The sequence below is a fragment of the Pelodiscus sinensis genome, chromosome 3 (genome assembly GCF_052426305.1).
Source record: "Pelodiscus sinensis isolate ZL-2025 chromosome 3, ASM5242630v1, whole genome shotgun sequence".
Classification (NCBI taxonomy): domain Eukaryota; kingdom Metazoa; phylum Chordata; order Testudines; family Trionychidae; genus Pelodiscus; species Pelodiscus sinensis.
The window spans coordinates 28,830,911-28,848,513 of record NC_143054.1 but is presented as its reverse complement, the minus strand read 5'-3'; the positions used below and the strand labels follow the sequence as shown (position 1 = coordinate 28,848,513).

General features: G+C 45.2%; 1 protein-coding gene across 3 annotated transcripts in view; it reads left to right on the top strand.

Annotated features, from left to right (window-relative positions):
• The window catches only part of HPCAL1 (hippocalcin like 1), a 128,586-nt gene that overhangs the window by 93,311 nt on the left and 17,672 nt on the right, over positions 1–17,603 (top strand). The window contains exon 2 of one of the 3 annotated variants that reach the window (XM_075923504.2): positions 12,683–12,740. The exons of the other annotated variants lie outside the window; for them this stretch is intronic. The gene's annotated coding sequence lies outside the window, so the exon portion shown is untranslated. The remainder of the gene's footprint in view (positions 1–12,682; positions 12,741–17,603) is intronic. 3 annotated transcript variants of the gene reach the window in all.

Below are 17,603 nucleotides of genomic sequence, written 5' to 3'. Positions count from 1 at the left end.
ATCAAGTTTATGCATGGTCTATTGGAATGCGCTGTTAAAAAAAACAGAAACCAAATATAGCCTACCCCTCTTCCTTCCTTTTAGCGGTCTGGTGGTGGTGATAGGTAGCTGCATATTTGCAAGCTCTGTCTGCTTTATATCCATGGATATCCACATCTATATTCATAGATGCGGATATCCACAGCTTATTTTTGCAGATGCAGATACAAAATTTGTATCTGCTCAGGGCTCTAATGATAAGACAACTAGAGCTACCTGATCAAGGCCATTTTTGCAGATCAGTGAGATGGGTTTCATGTTTTGCTCTGAAGGCAGAAAAGCTCATGGTAGTTCTAATGCAGGGGTGGGCAATAATGTTTATAGAGGGGCCACTACACCATTGTTGGTAGTGGTCGTAAGCCAGTCCTAGAAGGGGCAGGGCCTTAGCTGGAAGGAATGATTCCCTCGACGTAACATGTGCAGGGGAGGAGATTTGCGTGCTCCACTATGGGGCGGGGAAGCACATGTGGTCTCTCCCCCTCTGCCCCACTGTCCTGCCCAGCCAGGGCACTCACCACCTAGAGGGAACTGCCAGCCATTTTGAGCAGCTGGTGGTTCCCTGTGATGCCGCTTGTCCCCAATGGGGGGAGGAGACTTCACACGCTCCCCTGCCCAGAACCTCAGCCGGTGTGGTTATCTATCTAGGTTTATGCTAGAAGAGGGTCTGATCTCTTGATTTGCTACATTTTGGTCTCCCTACTAACTGTCTTCCTCTATAATGATGCCTATTGACCTTCAGACTCAATGCTTTATCTGGCACAGGTAGGAGGAATGCTCAGGGATGAAATCCTCTACAGATACAGATTCTGGATGGATTCAGTGGGGCCAGGATTTCACCCTGGCTATTTTTCCTAAAGACCTGCTATGCTTGCTGCAATTGCTGTTTGGGAAGTAGAAGCTTGTGGCAAGCTCTGGGCATGTAGATTTCTATCTTATGACAATTGTCCTTGGTTGGTTTTTTTGGTTTGGGTGGGGTTTTTTGGTTTCTTTTATTTGCTTGGTGTGTTTTTTTTTTTTTTTTTGAGGTAGGAGGTACTACGTCTACACTGCCACTTGACTGCACTGAAACGTTCTGACTCAAGGATGTGAAAAAAATCAAGTTACAAATCTCTGAAGTGCCTGTGAGAGCTCTCTCCCATCGCTGGTGGCATGACTACACAGGAGCATTAAAGCACTTTAACGTTGCCAGTGTAGCCATACCTTTAGTAACCTATCCTGTTGATATACATGCAGGAGTTGAATGCACCTCTTTTCCTCCTTTGGCTGTGATTGTCTGTAAGCCTGACAGAGATATACAAAACAAAATTACCCCCCCCCCCCCCCCCCCCACACACACACACACACACTATGGCTGGTCTAGATTGGCATGATTTTCCGGAAATGCTTTTAACAGAAAACTTTTCCGTTAAAAGCATTTTCAGAACAGAGCGTCTAGATTGGCACGGACGCTTTTCCGCAAAAGCACTTTTTGTGGAAAAGTGTCCATGCCAATCTAGACACACTTTTCCGCAAAAAAGCCCCGATCACCATTTTTGCGATCGGGGCTTTTTTGCGGAAAACAAATCTGAGCTGTCTACTCTGGCCCTTTTGCGCAAAAGCTTTGCGCAAAAGGGACTTTTGCCTGAACGGGCGCAGAATAGTATTTCCGCAAGAAGCACTGACTTCTTACAGTAGGAAGTCAGTGCTTTTGCGGAAATTTAAGTGGCCAGTATAGACAGCTGGCAAGTTTTTCCGGAAAAGCGGCTGATTTTCTGGAAAAACTGGCCAGTCTAGACACAGCCCATATTTGTCACTACTGTCAATAGATATTACTCCACAGTGCATTGGTTGTAGATCTGATGAGTACAAAATTATCATTCTTACATAGGCATTTGGTGGAGTAGAACACGCAATTGAAAATCCTCCAACATAGAACAAGTTGGATAAACCAAAAGGGGGGAAAAAGACTTTTCCTCTCTCTAAATGCTTCAGAATACTCGGTGTGTGATGCACCATTGAAAACCTTATTGATGCACAATGTATTTGTTGTTTGGCTGTCATCTCCTAAATCAGGGGTGAGGACCCTTTTTTGGTTCGGGGGCCACTGATTCACAGAAAATCAGTCTTGGGACGCACACAAGTGAGAAGCAAAAGAAACCAAACCCACTCTCACTGACATGGCCCTCTACTGAGAAGGAGAAAGACACTCCCCACATTCACCTGCTATACAAGAGCCATGGGGGAGGGCCAGTCTAGTAGATTTTGTGCGCTCCAGTCCCATGGTGAGGCAGGCAGCAGGGAGCTGGAGCACCACTGTGGGCTTCCCTGTGCTGGGGGGGCCCTGAACCTCGGGGGCCAGATCCAGGCAAGCTGGGGGCTGCATCCAACCCCCAAGCCTGAGGTTCCGCACCCCTGTCCTAGATGCTGTTAGCACTGTGAGCAGAGTTATTTCATTGACCCTGGTACACAAAAATGCTAAGCCTTAAAGAGGCTTTGGGCTGACAACTAAAGGACATCTGGCATGGACAGAATATAAAGATGGTTATGATCTAAATTTAATAATTCATATTACATATTTTAAAAGCAAAGTTAAGATACACATTGATTTTCCTTTTTTATTGTATGGTGACTTCTGTTCTGCTCTGGTTCTTTTTTTTTTAACCAGCTTGAGAATTTCTAAAGGAAAACAAAATTGAGAGGAGTAAATGTTCTCTTCTGTTTCCTTTCCAGTCTATAATGGGTGCCAGTTTCAAACCTGTGTGCTCACTTTCAATAAAAAAATTATTTTTAAATTTTAATTTATACAAATGTAAGACGTTAATATAATGTGAAAGGCATTTAAAGAACTTCTTGCCCCACGTGATTTTTTTCTTACTAAGCCCACAGCCACCTTGGAGAACGATTTTACATTTTAAAATATAATGTAGAAAGAGATTTCCCTTGTGATGAAATACTGTATAAACTAGCTTGATTTGATTTTTAATTCTTTTAGTTTCACACATCTGCTAAAGGAGGAGAGAATAAAAATTAGCTGTCTTTCATGTCCATTTTAAAAGTCAGGTCACCCTTTTGGTTGGTTGTTTTTTCTTTTTTTAATTAAAACCTACATTCCTACCAAATCTGCTCCCACAAATGAACACATCTTCCTGCTTTCTTTGAAATGTTCCTCTGATTTTTCATTGCATTGGGAGTTTTTTGCCCTTTGCACTCTTTAAATCTTCTTTCTGAATTGCAAAGCATTATATAGATTTGTGTGTATAACTTCTGGTTCTGTGACTGAAATGACAGAGGAGTGAGGGGGCACAGGAAAGACTGAGAGAACTCGCTTGACTAAAAGCCAAGGATGGGTGGATTTTTTTTGTTTTTGTTTTTGGAAGTGTTTTTTGGTATAGAGATGAATTTGTCCCTGTGCACACTGTCATATTCTGTTTAAGTGATGGAATTTGCTTTCACACTGAACAAGGTAGTTGTTGAATAGCGTGACTGCAGTGTACATGAAAATATTAGTCATGATATTCTGTCATTGCTTTTTCCTTGTCCTGTAGCAAGACTGTTTGAAAGTGAGGTGGTTCTCAGGTGAATTCAGTGCTGATGGGTGCCATCCGTTACCAGATTTGCTGAGTAAATCAGGTGGGAATTCCTGTCCCCATTGAAGTCAATGGCAAAGCTCCCATTGTCTTTACTGGGATAAAGCTTCGCAGGGGTAGCCAAGTTAGTCTGTAACAGGAAAAAATTAAAAAACAATGAATAGTCTGGTAACACTTTAAAGACTAACAAAATATGTAGATGGTATCATGAGCTTTTGTGAGCACAGCCCACTTCTTCAGATGACTGGAGTGTTGGATGTCCAGAACCAAAAAAAATGCAGGAAGAGGGGGGGAAGGGAGGGGAAGAAGGAAAAAATGGGAGGGGGGAACAGAAAGAGGCAGAAGGTAGATATAACAAAGAGAAAGCAGAGAGTGTATGTAACTGGAAAACAGCAGATAATCTTTTAGCACCTAAAAACTAGATAGCTAAAAGAGGCAGATAAGAACCCTTAGTTAGCAATAGAGAGGAAGAGAACTAAAACCAGATTCTCACAGACATAAAGAACCATTGGCACCTTCATTGATTGGTTGGTTGATAATGTCCCAGCCATCCAGTATCTATACTGTAAACCTACCGACCACTGCACTTACCTTCACGCTTCTAGCTTCCATCCCAGAAACATTTCTCAATCTATTGTATACAACCAAGCCCTAAGATATAACCGGATTTGCTCCAATCCCACAGACAGAGACAAACACCTACAGGATCTATATAGAGCATTCCTAAAACTGAAATACCCACCTGGAGAAGTGCAAAAACAGATTGACAGAGCCAAAAAAGTACCCAGACACGAACTACTTCAAGACCAACCCAAAAGAGAAAACAACAGAATTCTACTTGTCATCACCTACAGTCCACAGCTTAAACCCCTCCAACGCATTATCCACAATCTACAACCTATCTTGGAAAATGACCCCTCACTTTGAGGCCTTGGGGGAAAAGGCCTATTCTCGCTTACAGACAACCCCCCCAACCTGAAACAATTTTTTCCCTGTAATCATGCTACACAGCTACATCATAAGCATCCTCTAACACGGCCCTGCAATCAGCCCCAGTGCCCACATGTCTATACAAGCGAATTCATCACTGGAGCCAACTACATCAGCCACCAAATCAGAGGCTCATTTAACTGCACATCCAGTAATGTAATCTATGCCAGCAGTGCCCCACTGCAATATACATTGGACAAACTGGACAGTCCCTACGGGAAAGAATTAATGGACACAAATCAGTTATCCATAAAGGGAACATACAGAAACCTGTTGGTGAACACTTTAATCTACCTGGACACTCATTAGAGATCTCCAACTTGCAGTTTTATTACAGACCAGTTCCACAAGCCAAATACACAGAGGACTGGAACTACAGTTCATTCACAAGTTTAATTCTCATTCTAATGGTTTAAATAGAAATACTGGATGGCTGGGACTAACCAAACAACGAAGGTTCCAATGGTTCTTTGTCTCTGTGAGAATCTGGTTTTAGTTCTCTTCCTCTCTATTGCTAACTAAATGGTTCTTATCTGCCTCTTCTAACTATCTGTTGTTTTCCAGTTACATACATACTCAGCTTTCTCTTGGATACTTATCTACCCTCGGCCTCTTCCTGTTCCCCCCTCCCCTTTTTTCCTGCTCTCTCTCTCTCACCCTCCACCCCCTTCTTCCCTCATTTATTTTGGTTCTAAACATCCAGCACTCTGCTCATCTGAAGAAGTAGGCTGTGCCCATGAAAGCTCATGATACCAGCTATGTATTTTGTTAGTCTTTAAAGTGCTACCAGACTATTTGTTGTTTTTTAAGTTTTTACTGGGATAGGAAATCCTGCTCCTACCTGTGGGAGGGCTTATATATGACTTTAAGTACCAACTGATGGAGCGCGTGACCTATGAGGAGAGACTGAGGGATTTGGGTTTGTTTAGTTTGCAGAAGAGAAGAGTGAGGGGGGATTTGATAGCAGCCTTCAACTTCCTGAAGGGAGGTTCCAAAGATGATGGAGAGAGGCTGTTCACAGTAGTGACGGATGGTAGAACAAGGAGCAATGGTCTCAAGTTACAGTGGGGGAGGTCTAGGTTGGATATTAGGAAACACTATTTCACTGGGAGGATGGTGAAGCACTGGAATGGGTTACTTAGGGAGATAGTGGAATCTCCATCCCTAGAGGTTTTTTAGTCTCGGCTTGACAAAGCCCTGTCTGGTTTGTTTTAGTTGGGATTAGTTCTGCCTTGGGCAGGGGGCTGGACTTGATGACCTTCTGAGGTCTCTTCCAGCTCTATGATTCTATGCAGTTGATTCACTCAAATCAAAGGGAATCTGTAAAGACATAATAGTGTTCTCTACATGCCATCATGTGTAGGGTCCAGGCCTTTGTCCATAAATGCAGACTTTCAGGAGATCTTAGACTTACATATTCATAGTGTTCAGCTTGCCCTTAAGCACTCAGCACCCAATGTGATGCCTATGGCCAGTTTTTCAGAATAGTTCGGCACCTAATCTGCACCCAAAATGCTGAGGTTTGCTTTAAAAAACAAAAAGCAACCTTACATGCTACCTAATTTGGGGCCTAAAATGGGACTGAGCTCTTTTGCAAATTCTACTTTAGGCATTCTGTGTGTTGGGGGAGGAGGGGTTTCCCCCATTAGCTTCACTTTCATTTTTTTAAATATTGCTTTTTCAAAAGGTCACTGCCAGCTTAAAAACTGTTAAATCAGCATTTCTTCTCTATAGTAACAGTACAGATTTTTAAAAGACGAAAAAATTGCAATCCAGTTGTTTTCTCATTAATTCTGTTGTATTGTTTACTGCAGTACACCTTGCTATAACACCCTTCATTATTATGAACCTGGTACCCAGATCCCAACTACAGGTACAGTACTACCTGGAGGTCCCATCCCTAGGGGCTGTCAGATCCAGATGGAAGGGCTGTCAGACCATTGGGGACAGGGCTGAGGCTCTGGGCTGAAATTTTCTAAAAGCTAGTTGCTACCAAATTTAAATTTGGGATCAAAGTTAAATTGACTGTTCTGTTAAATAGCTGCTCTTGCATCAAAATTACAAAGCAGTTTACATGATCTTACCAAGAATGACCAGATTTCTATAACAACATGTTTGTATAGGCCCTGTAGCCTACCTATTTCAGGCTGTTGCTTAGGTTACTGGCAGTAAACTGACGACAAAACTGACTCTCTACCTAAGGTTTATGATGTCAGCTACCCGTATACGTCCACATTTTATTTGCCTTATCCTCATGAATAGGCCAACTCACTGACTTTGAGCAGAACAAGTGGGGTGTGGGCCATATACTTGTCACTGAAATCCCACTTTACAGGGTGTTGTCTACTTGATGTTAATGGTTTTAGCTCACTGAGCTGTTCTGCATATTACAGTCATGCAGCAATGCTGTTGGTCAAAATACCAAAATGCAGCCAATTGAATCCTACCTTGCTGCCTACAGTCAATCTTACCTTTTACACACATGCACCTGCAGAGATGGTAGGTCAATGATGGGCAACATAGGCAAATGAGTGGCCCGCCTTCATCTCAGTGGGCTGCAAAATTGTCTTAATCAAGAGGATCTCCCAGGATAGGTAGTTTTGCTAACTGCACTTACATGCATAACATTTATGGGGTGTGCTGGTAGACCCAGAGCAGCACTTTGATTAGATGTTGAAGGAGTGCACAACTCTCACCGTCAATGTTGTGTGCAGTTGACACCCACCTGGCTTCACATACCCTTTCTTTGCATGAATGTCACTTTAATAATACTGTGGGTGGGGAAAGATATGGACGGAAACCAACAATCTGGCAATCCTGCACATGAGCAGCGGTAAACAAAATGTTTTTTTGGCCACATGAAACCCTGAGGGGCCACAGGTTGCTCACCACTGCTGTAGGTCCCAGTGTGCATTTGTTAATGTATATGGTATGTAGTAAGATGAGGGCCTGAAACATAAGCCTATGTATCACAGGCTTGGTATAAAGCCTGAGGCCCAGACAGCAATGGCCAAGACTTCGCTAATATAAAGCAAAGAGAAGCTGTGAGAGAGAGGCAGGCCCTGCTCACAGAAGTTGGCAAGAACAGGGCTGATATTACAAAAACACTCGTACTTAAGAGGTACTAGGCACAGGCTGTAAGCACATTCCAGAGGGGTGGTAAGAGAACACTTCAGTAAGAAACCTCTTGGTACCAACCTCCTTCTTCCCACAAATAACAAGCATGTCAACATAGGTTAAATAATGGGTCTAAATTGACAGCATGGTAGATAGTAATTGAGCGCACTCTATTTCCCCACCACCACCACCCCTCCCCGTGGATAAGGTATGGGGTGGCTACTAAGCAACAGGAGGTGGTAACCTGAGATCTGGGATGTGTATCTTGTTTGTATCTGTGTATAAAAGTATACCCTAAAGCAGTGTTTCCCAATTTTATTTGGCCAAGGAACCCTTTTCAGCTTTTCAGAATTTCAAGGAACCCCTAGGTTTGTCAAGCCAAAAAAAAAAAAAACAAAAAACCCCAAATGAGCTGCCCACCCCCGCTGGTTCCCTGCACCTCCCCCAAAACCATCCTTCACAGTCCAAGGGAGTGCAGCACCAGTTCCCTGCAGCCCCCACAGCCCAGCTGAGCTACCTGTCTGTTCCCTATGCCTTCCCCCATCCATCTCAGCTCAGCTGAGCCCTGCACTGGTTCCCTGCATGCCTTCCCCACAGCTCAGCTGAGCCCCATTTTCCTGCACCTCCCCCAAGCCTCGCAAAACTGCTGCACGAAACGCCTATACTCTGCCCCTCCCTCCCCTTGAGTCTAGCCCCGGTTCCTGGCACCTCCTTCCTCCTGCAGCCAAACTGAGCTCTGAGCTCCACACACACACCCCCAACCTGCAGTCCAGCCCAGCTCCCCGGACCTCCCCACGCTGCAACCCAGCTGAGCTCAATTTCCCTGCACCTTTCCCCAAACCATGCAGACATGCTGAGCCAGCTCTGATTCCCTGCCCCTGCCTTCCTCCACTTGGCTGTGTCTACACTGGCACGATGTTGCGCCAAAGCGGCCGCTCTTGCGCAAAAACTTGCTTCCTGTCTACACTGGCCGTGTATTCTTGTGCAAGTACACTGACAGTCTCATGAATGAAATCATGGCTTCTTGCACAAGAACTATGATGCTTCTGCTCAGGAATAAGCCCTTTTGCGCAACTGTTCTTGCGCAAGAGGCCAGTGTGGACAGGCAACATGAATTTCTTGTGCAAGAAAGCCCTATGGCTAAAATGGCCATTGGCACTTTCTTGGGCAAGAGAGCGTCCACACTGCCATAGAGTCTCTTGTGCAAAAGCACAGCTTGCACATGGCAGTGTGGACGTGTTCTTGCGCAAGGTGTTCTTGCGCAAGAAACCGCCAGTGTAGACACAGCCTAAGAGTTTCCTCGCATGAGCAAAATGAATTTTGTGTTGTGCACCAGTACTGAGTTCATATGTCTTGTTTGGATGTGCCACTGTGGCACCCAAGTTATTAATAAATGTTTTTAAGCCTTTACCTTTTCCCTCTGCTGCCATGTCTCCTCCCCTTGTTCCATCAGCTCCCCTGGTGCCTGCTGCCTCCCAACTCCTCACCTTCCTCTGCTGTCCTGACTCCTGCCCTTCTCACTGCCCTCAGCCCTCCTGCAACCTGCCCCCCTCCACCAGCCCTTCTCTCCCCCCTGTGCCCAATCCTCCAGTAGCCCCACTCTGATCATGTGAGCTACCCTCCTCATCCCCTCTTCTAAAACCTCCCTCTACAAACCTGCCCTGCCTCTCTCCTCTGGTGCTGGTCCCTCCCCTGCAGGTGTCTGCCCTTCTGCTTCACCCCCAGAATCTCCTGGCACTTGCACCTTCTCTTACTCTTGCACCCTTCTGTTGCCTCCCTCTTCCCTCACTGCTCCTACCCCCTTTGCCCTCTTTTTTCCTGATGCCCACCCCCTCACCACCCTCTGCCCCTGTTCCCCTCATGCCCCTGTGTCCTCACACATGACTTGCTCCATCCCGGCCTTCCTCATGCCCACCCCTTCTTTCAAGCCTTCTCCCAGCACCTCCCCTACTGCCTTTTTCCTCATTGTCTGCACTTGGCCCCCCTGGCATTTGTCTCTCCTCTACCCTGTCCTTTCGGTGCCTTCCTCTCTCCTCCCCCTCTCTCCTCCCCCTCCGCACAAGTCTCTTCTTCTCCCAGCCCTTCCCCTTCCCCTACCTTCTGCCTTCCACTTTGTGGGCTGGAGTCTGCGCTCCGTCCCTGGACTCTGAACCCGCAATTCAGCCATGTGGCACAACGCAGCATCCAGGAGTTTTAAAATCCTGGGCTGTGATGTTATGTCACACCTGGGCATCTCCTGCCCACCCGTTTGAGCACACTGCGCAGGGCGGCAGCAGCCAGCAAGGAGGAGCTCAGTGAAGGTTGTGCATGGCAGGGACGGGATGGGTCCGGAGACGGGGGAGACACGCTCTAGGACCGGGGTGGGAGGATGCGTGCGGGGGGGGGGAGGGGCCGGGGCCCGCTCCAGCTCCAAATATTGGTGGAGCATGGGCACCACAAGCCCATACAATTCGCCGCCCATGCCTCTGCTGGCTAGCCGGCTCTCTCTCTCTCTCTTTCAGAGAGGGTGGGGGAGTGGCGGCTCCTCGCGGAACCCCTAGTTTTGCTTCGTGGAAACCCAGGGTTCCCCGGAGCACCAATTGGGAAACACTGCCCTAAAGAGTTGTATTTGGTGGCATAGGGGGCAGTGATGGATTCCTGTATCACCCCATATCACTGGCTGAGTTGGTTCATTGTTCGGGGGTCCATATGTGTAGTGGTTTGATAGTCTGACAACTGTTATTGTACTTTGTTTAACAATAAACCTGGCTGGGTGCCTTCGTTCCCTATCTGATCATGTGTTCTTCGGGATCTATCGTGGAGTCTGCCTGTAGTGTCAAACCTCAGCCATCCTCTTTTAGAGGGGCCATTGACTCTTTTGGCCCAGAGCCCAGCATTGCTGTCGGTGAGTCTTGCCCCCACCTAAATTACCATTGAGGTTTCAAGAGAAGTGCATCAGATGCTCAGGCTGACTTTAACTGCTTCTAAAAAGATATCTGTTGACATAGGAACAATTCTTGCCTTCCAGCATCTCATATAACAATACATTTGGCATGTGTTGTCCATTTGCTGAGCATTGCTGGGATCCCAAAGGCACAATACAACCTATTTCAAAACTATAATGGTTTTTATACTTACTTTTACTCTCTTTGTAGCTCATTGAGATTGGAATGATGCTAGATTTTTCCCATACAAAACTGATGTTCTCAGATACAAAAATTATTTATTACATCTCACCATGTGCAGTCTTTGCTTGTTAAAAAGAATACTGTAGAAATATATACATAGAGGTATTTAATATATTTTCCTCTTTTTATCAATACTAAATAAGTGCTCAACGAGGCAAGGAAATACCACAAGGAGTGTAATCCTCTAAGGAGTTTGTCTTCTCCACGCTTTTTTAATTCACTAATACATCTTACCAGGAATTCCACTCAAAGAGTTTGTCTTCCAAAAGGCTGAAATGAAGGTAGTCTATTTCCTGGCTTCTGGGTTGTGCATGGTGACAGAGATTTTTCATGCAATAGGCAATGCTTAGAGTTGAGAACCTAAAAGTGAACAAAATTGTACAGGCAGTCCCCGGGTTATGTACAAGATAGGGACTGTAGGTTTGTTCTTAAGTTGAATCTGTATGTAAGTCGGAACTGGCGTCCAGATTCAGCCGCTGCTGAAACTGACCACCAGTTCTGACTTACATACAGAATCAACTTACATACAGAATCAACTTAAGAACCCCAAGCGTCCCCAACCGGCAGCACCCCAGCTGCTCTGCCACAGGCGTCCGGAGAAAAGCCTAGTCTGCTGGGGGGGGCGTACTAGCTGCGCGCCCCCCCCCCCCCCCATCCCAGCAGACCAGGAAGACACGGGCAGCGGACCGAGACGCACCGCGGTCCCGCCGCCTGGGTCCTCCGCGGCTTTGCTCCCTGTCTCCCTGGTCTGCTGGAGACCAGCAGACCAGGGAGATGGGGAGCAAAGCCTCTGAGGACGCCGGCAGCGGGACAGCCGCAGGGCGTCTGGGCTGTCCCGCTGCCGGCTTCCCCCGCGGCTTTGCAAAGCCTCGGGGAAGCCGGCAGCCGAGCAGCCCAGGTGCGCCTGGGCTGCCTCGCTGCCCGACCCCCCCGCGGCTTTGCAAAGCTGCAGGGGGGCTCGGGCAGCAAGGCAGCCCAGGCGCGCCTGGACTGCTCCGCTGCCGGCTTCCCCGCGGCTTTGCAAAGCTGCGGGGGGGGGGGGGGAGGAGGGGGAGCTGGGGCAGCCCAGGCGCCCCTGGGCTGCCCGAGCCCCTCCGCGGCTTTGCTCTGCGTCTTCCTGGTCTGCAGACCAGGGAGACGCAGAGAAAGCCCCAGAGTACACGGGCGGCAGGACCGCGAGGTCCCGCAGTCCGTGTACTCTGGGGCAGCCCCGTTCGTAACTGCGGATCCGACATAAGTCGGATCAACGTAAGTCGGGGACTGCCTGTATTTTTCTGAAATTTTTCTAGTGATGCCAACACCCAGCCTGTTAATTTATCAATAACTGGTATTACTGGCTAGATATTTCAAGCCATTTGGATATTAGGACTGTTGATTTAATCACAGTTAACTTGTGTGAATAACTGAAAACAATTAATTGTGATTAATGGGACTGCTAAATAATAGAAAACCAACTGAAATTTATTAAATATTTTGGATGTTTTTCTACATTTTTAAATATTTATTTCTATTACAACACAGAATAAAAGTGTACAGTGCTCAAAATGTTTGCACTGTAAAAATGCTAAAAAAAGAAACAATATTTTTCAGTTCACCTCATACAAGTACTTAAGTGCAGACTCCTTATCATGAAAGTGTAACTTAAAAATGTAGAATGTTGTTGTATAACTGTGTTCAAAAACATAACAATGTAAAATTTTGAGGCCTACAAGTCCACTCAGTCCCATATCATGTTCAGCAATTCGCTAAAACAAGCAAATCTGACGTTTGTATGAAATAATACTGCCTGCTTCTTCTTTACAGTGTCATCTGAAAGTGAGAACAGGCATTCTCGTGGTACTTTTGTGGCTGGTATTGCAAGGTATTTACATGTAACATATGTTAAACATTTGTATGTCTCTTCATGCTTTGGCCACCATTCTAGAAGATATACTTTCGTGCCTATGAGACTAGTTTTTTATTATTATTATTATTATTATTATTATTTTATTATTTTAAATAGGGTTTAATTAAATTTTGTGACTGAACTCCTTGGGGGTATGTCTACACTAGCCACCCTAGTTCAAACTAGGGTGGCTAATGTAGTCATTCGAACTTGCAAATGAAACCCGGGATTAAAATATCCCGGGCTTTATTTGCATGTTCTCGGGCACCGCCATTTTTAAATGCCCGGTAGTTCAACTCCCTGCCCACGGCTACATGTGGCACGGGCTAGGTAGTTAGAATTAAAGCTCCTAATTTGAACTACCGTTACTCTTTATGAGTACCATTACTCCTCAACTCGTTCCTCGTGTAGCCGCGGGCAGGGAGTTGAACTACCGGGCATTTAAAAACGGCAGCGACCAGGCTTCATTTGCAAGTTAGAATGACTACATTAGCCACCCTAGTTTGAACTAGGTTGGCTAGTGTGGACATACCCTGGGGGAGAATTGTATGTCTCCTCCTGTTCTGTTTTACCCATGTTCTGCCATATATTTCATGTTATAGCAATCTTGGATGATGACCCAGCACATGTTCATTTTAATAAGGCATTCACATCAGATTTGACAAAAGGCAAAGAAGGTACCAATGGCAGATTTCTTAAGATAACTACAGCACCAGTGTTCACTCTAAGATACAGTACAGCTTCACAGGTGATTGATCAGCCCTGCCCAGTCATAGGCTCAGGGCTCCATGCACAGAACTGTACTGTCACACAGCTTAGAGGGGACACTGTACAGCACTTGACCCAAGGTTTAAGAATCTGAAGTGCCATCCAAAATCTGAGACACACAAAGTATGAAGCATGCTTTCAGAAGTCCTAACAGAGCAACACTCTAATGCACTCATGATAATGAAAATGAACATGCATCCATGTGCTCTGCTTTGGACCATTGTCGAGCAGAACTCATCATAAGAATGGAGTTGGAAATATGAAGGGATACATGAATCTTTAACATTGGCTATGTCTAGACTGGCCAGATTTTCCGGAAAATCGGCCGCTTTTCTGGAAAAACTTGCCAGCTGTCTACACTGGCCACTTGAATTTCTGCAAAAGCACTGACTTCCTACTGTAAGAAATCAGTGCTTTTTGCGGAAATACTATGCTGCTCCCGTTTGGGCAAAAGTCCCTTTTGCGCAAAACTTTTGTGCAAAAGGGCCAGTGTTAACAGCTGAGATTTGGCGATTGGGGCTTTTTTGCGCAAAAGCGCGTCTAGATTGGCCACAGACGTTTTTCTGCAAAAAGTGCTTTTGCGGAAAAGCATCCGTGCCAATCTAGACGCTCTTTTCCGAAAATTCTTTTAACAGAAAACTTTTCCGTTAAAAGCATTTCCAGAAAATCATGCCAGTCTAGACGTAGCCATTTGCTATATAAATATCTTGCAATGCCAGCTACAGAAGTACCATACGAACACCTGTTCCTGCTTTCAGGTGACATTGTAAAAAAGAAACAGACTTGTTTGTCTGAACAATTGGCTGAACAAGAAGTAGAACTGAGTGGACTTGTAGACTGTAAAGTTTTACATTTAATACTTAAAAGCTGGTTTCCCCCTCTCCCCCTCCTAGCACCATATCTGCAGTGGGGATAGGGGAGGCAGAGGTACAGTGGGAGGGACATGCATGAGCTGCAACAGCTGATTCCTGGCTCGCACTCAGTCTCCCCCTTGCCCTTCTCCCCCTCCCTTCCCCCCACCACTGCACTTCAGCCTTTTAAATGTATTAAGAGCCTCGAGGCTCTTTATACATTTAAAAGGCTGAAGTGCAGTGGGTTAGCTCCTATGGCCAGGAGCTATAACCCCACTGTGGCTCTGCAGTTTCCCCTCCTTATCAGCTAATCGACTAGTCTATGAAAATTCTATCAACTAGACAATTAGCTGATTAAATGCCATTTAACATCCCTAAGATGAGAAGGAAATTTCAGAACAACTTAATCCTATTTATTCTCTGCATCTTAATTTCCAACTTGACTATATTTCTAGACCTCATTACAGCAAGGATGTTGCTTTAAGAATAGAGGGAACGTGATTAAATGTGCAGCAACATTTGCCAAAATACCAGACATGAGACTTGAACTGATTTTTTTTTCATTGTTTATTTGCTTTTCCTTTCCTGGGTCCTACACAGTGCATCATGTGTTCTAACATTTGTTTTTTCTGTAAAAGTATACGTTCTAAGGCCTATGGGTCTGTTAATATATTCAGATTCTTGTCTAAGCATATATAAAGCACTTCTATTTACTTTTGTTACTGTGAGGAATTCCATGCTCATTAAAAGTCCAGATGCTCACTCTAAAAACTCAGTCCTCTGTTTATCAAGCGAAACAGGCATAGGACTAACATTAATGCATGCAGTCTTCCATCACAGCATCTTTTATATTATGTCTTATCCCTGATCTGGAGTGACTACACTGGAGTGAGAAGTTAGGGGAAAGTAGTAAAGTCTTCAGCCCTATTCATTCCTACATCTGTGTTCATGCCAGTCGTGATAGTGCATTTTAAGATGAAGACAGACCGTCACTAGAAGCTGCATGAGGACAGCTACATTGCTGTACTTAGGCTGCCAAAAGCCATGACTCTGTCACTACTCAGCCCAGTGCTAGATTCTAATTGCACATGAAATGGTTTTCCGTGAAGCTGTTAGATACAAGGATGTCTGTTTCCACCCCAGTCTCCCAGGAAGTCCCTCTATAGTAAATGCAAAATCCATTATGGAGCTGCCTCTTTACTTTCCTGTACTTCTAATTTAAACCTCTATCAAAAGCCGAACTTTCCTATTTTTCATTTGCGCTATACACATTGTTGATGAAGATTCTTCCAGGTTTGAGAGAGATGATGAGGGCAAAGACTACAAAGATTACAAATCCATTGAAATTTGTAAAGCCTCCTTTATTTTATTTAGAATATTGCTATTCTTGGTGGCTTTGTCTAGTGGGAATGTCAATGTGTAGTAAATTATACGATTAACTGATAAGCCTAGACTTATCGGTTAATTTTCTCATCTACATGCATTTCAGTAGCAAGGGGCGGGGGGGGGGGGGGGGGGAAAGCAGGCGCCTCTGTTAGAGGCTGCAGCGTGGGGAGCCCAAGCTCCCCGTGGACAGAGGTTGCTCTGTCTCCCATGGAGCAGCCTCTGTCTGCGGCAAGCCTGGGACCTCCACTGACAGAGGCTGGTCCCCAGCAGCCCATGGTGAGGTCCAAGCCAGCCTCTGTCCACAGGGAGCTCAGACCTGTCATGGACAGGAGCTGCTGCCAGACTAACTTCTGTCCGTGGCCAGCCTAGGCTGTTTCAAACAGGCCGCTTTGTGGCAGCCTCTCCCGTCCCTTCCCATGCATCTGTCCCCCTCTGCAGCTGCTTCTGTCTGTGGGAGCTTGGACCTCCTACAGACCTGGGCTGCTGTCACCCTGCACTGCTGCCTCTGTAACAGCAGCGAGGAGTCATAGGCTCCGGTCTGCGCAGGGAGCTGGTTTTTAAATTGGCTTCCCTCACTAACTGGCAGCTGCCTCTGAAACAGGAATAACTGATAACAATTCATATGTTTACTTGACTATTCAGTTACCCGATATCTAACATCCCTATTGTCTAGCTATTTCTCTGTTCAATAGTATGTTTTAAAAAAATAAAAATATATGGAGATATACATATCTCACAGAACTGGAAGGGACCTTGAGTGGCCATCGAGTCCAGTCCCCTGCCTTCATGGCAGGACCAAGTACCATGCCTGACAGATTTGTCCCAGATCCCTATATTGCTCCTGCAAGGATCAAGCTCACAACCCTGGGTTTAGCAGGCCAATGCTCAAACCACTGAGCTATCCCTCCCTCAAAAACAATAGCTTTTTTTTCTTCTAAACCTTGCTAGAAAGGAAGGTTGATTACTTTCTCAGTGGGGCAAAAATCTATTTTGAGGAACAGACTGGTTTGTTGATCTGCTATCACAAGATCTATGAGCAATCTAAACCTGCTTCTTTTAACACATTGTGCATGCAAATGCTAAGAACTGGATGCCTTTAAAGACTGCAGATTTGGGGATAAGTTGGCCAGAAGAGTAGTACAACATCCTCTAAAGCACAGCAAGATGAAAACATTTCTCATAGGTGAGTGAAGGATTCCAAAAGTTATTAGTTTTCTTCCTCATACCCATTGTCATCTTTCTCAAACCTGGAAGAATCTTTACAGGCAGTGTGTTAGCCATGCTTGTGTACCAGCTGCACCATGTTATCTGAAATGTATAACTCATGTGGCAAAAGAAAGAGACTAATCATAAAGTGACTTAAATGTTCCTTTTTGAGTGCCCACTACCTGTGATTTCCATTACTGATTATCCTCCCAAGGGTTTCTCTGGCTAAAAAGCTTGTGAGCCTCTGGAAACTGATTTGATGAAAGTGTTTTAGAGCAATCGAATGAAATGTCAGTTGGATGCCAGCAGCAAGGTTTCTTGTCATGATTAATGAGATAGTTGGGCTTTTCATTTTGCAGGAGCTACCTGAAACAAGCCTTATCTAAAAGCTATTTCTTTGGATGTGCTTTAATAAATTAACATTAATGTCACTTACTTAATTACTTTTAACAAATTGGTTACACAACTGCAGGTTTATATTTGGGTTTGGCACATTAAGAATCCATTTGAAAAGCTCAGATACTGAAGAATAATTGCATTTTAATGCATTGCATGTTGACTTTTCTAAAATCGTCTGTACTAAAAGGTAGATTTGAAGTCACTTCAGTTGGCTTTTGCAGTCAACCAA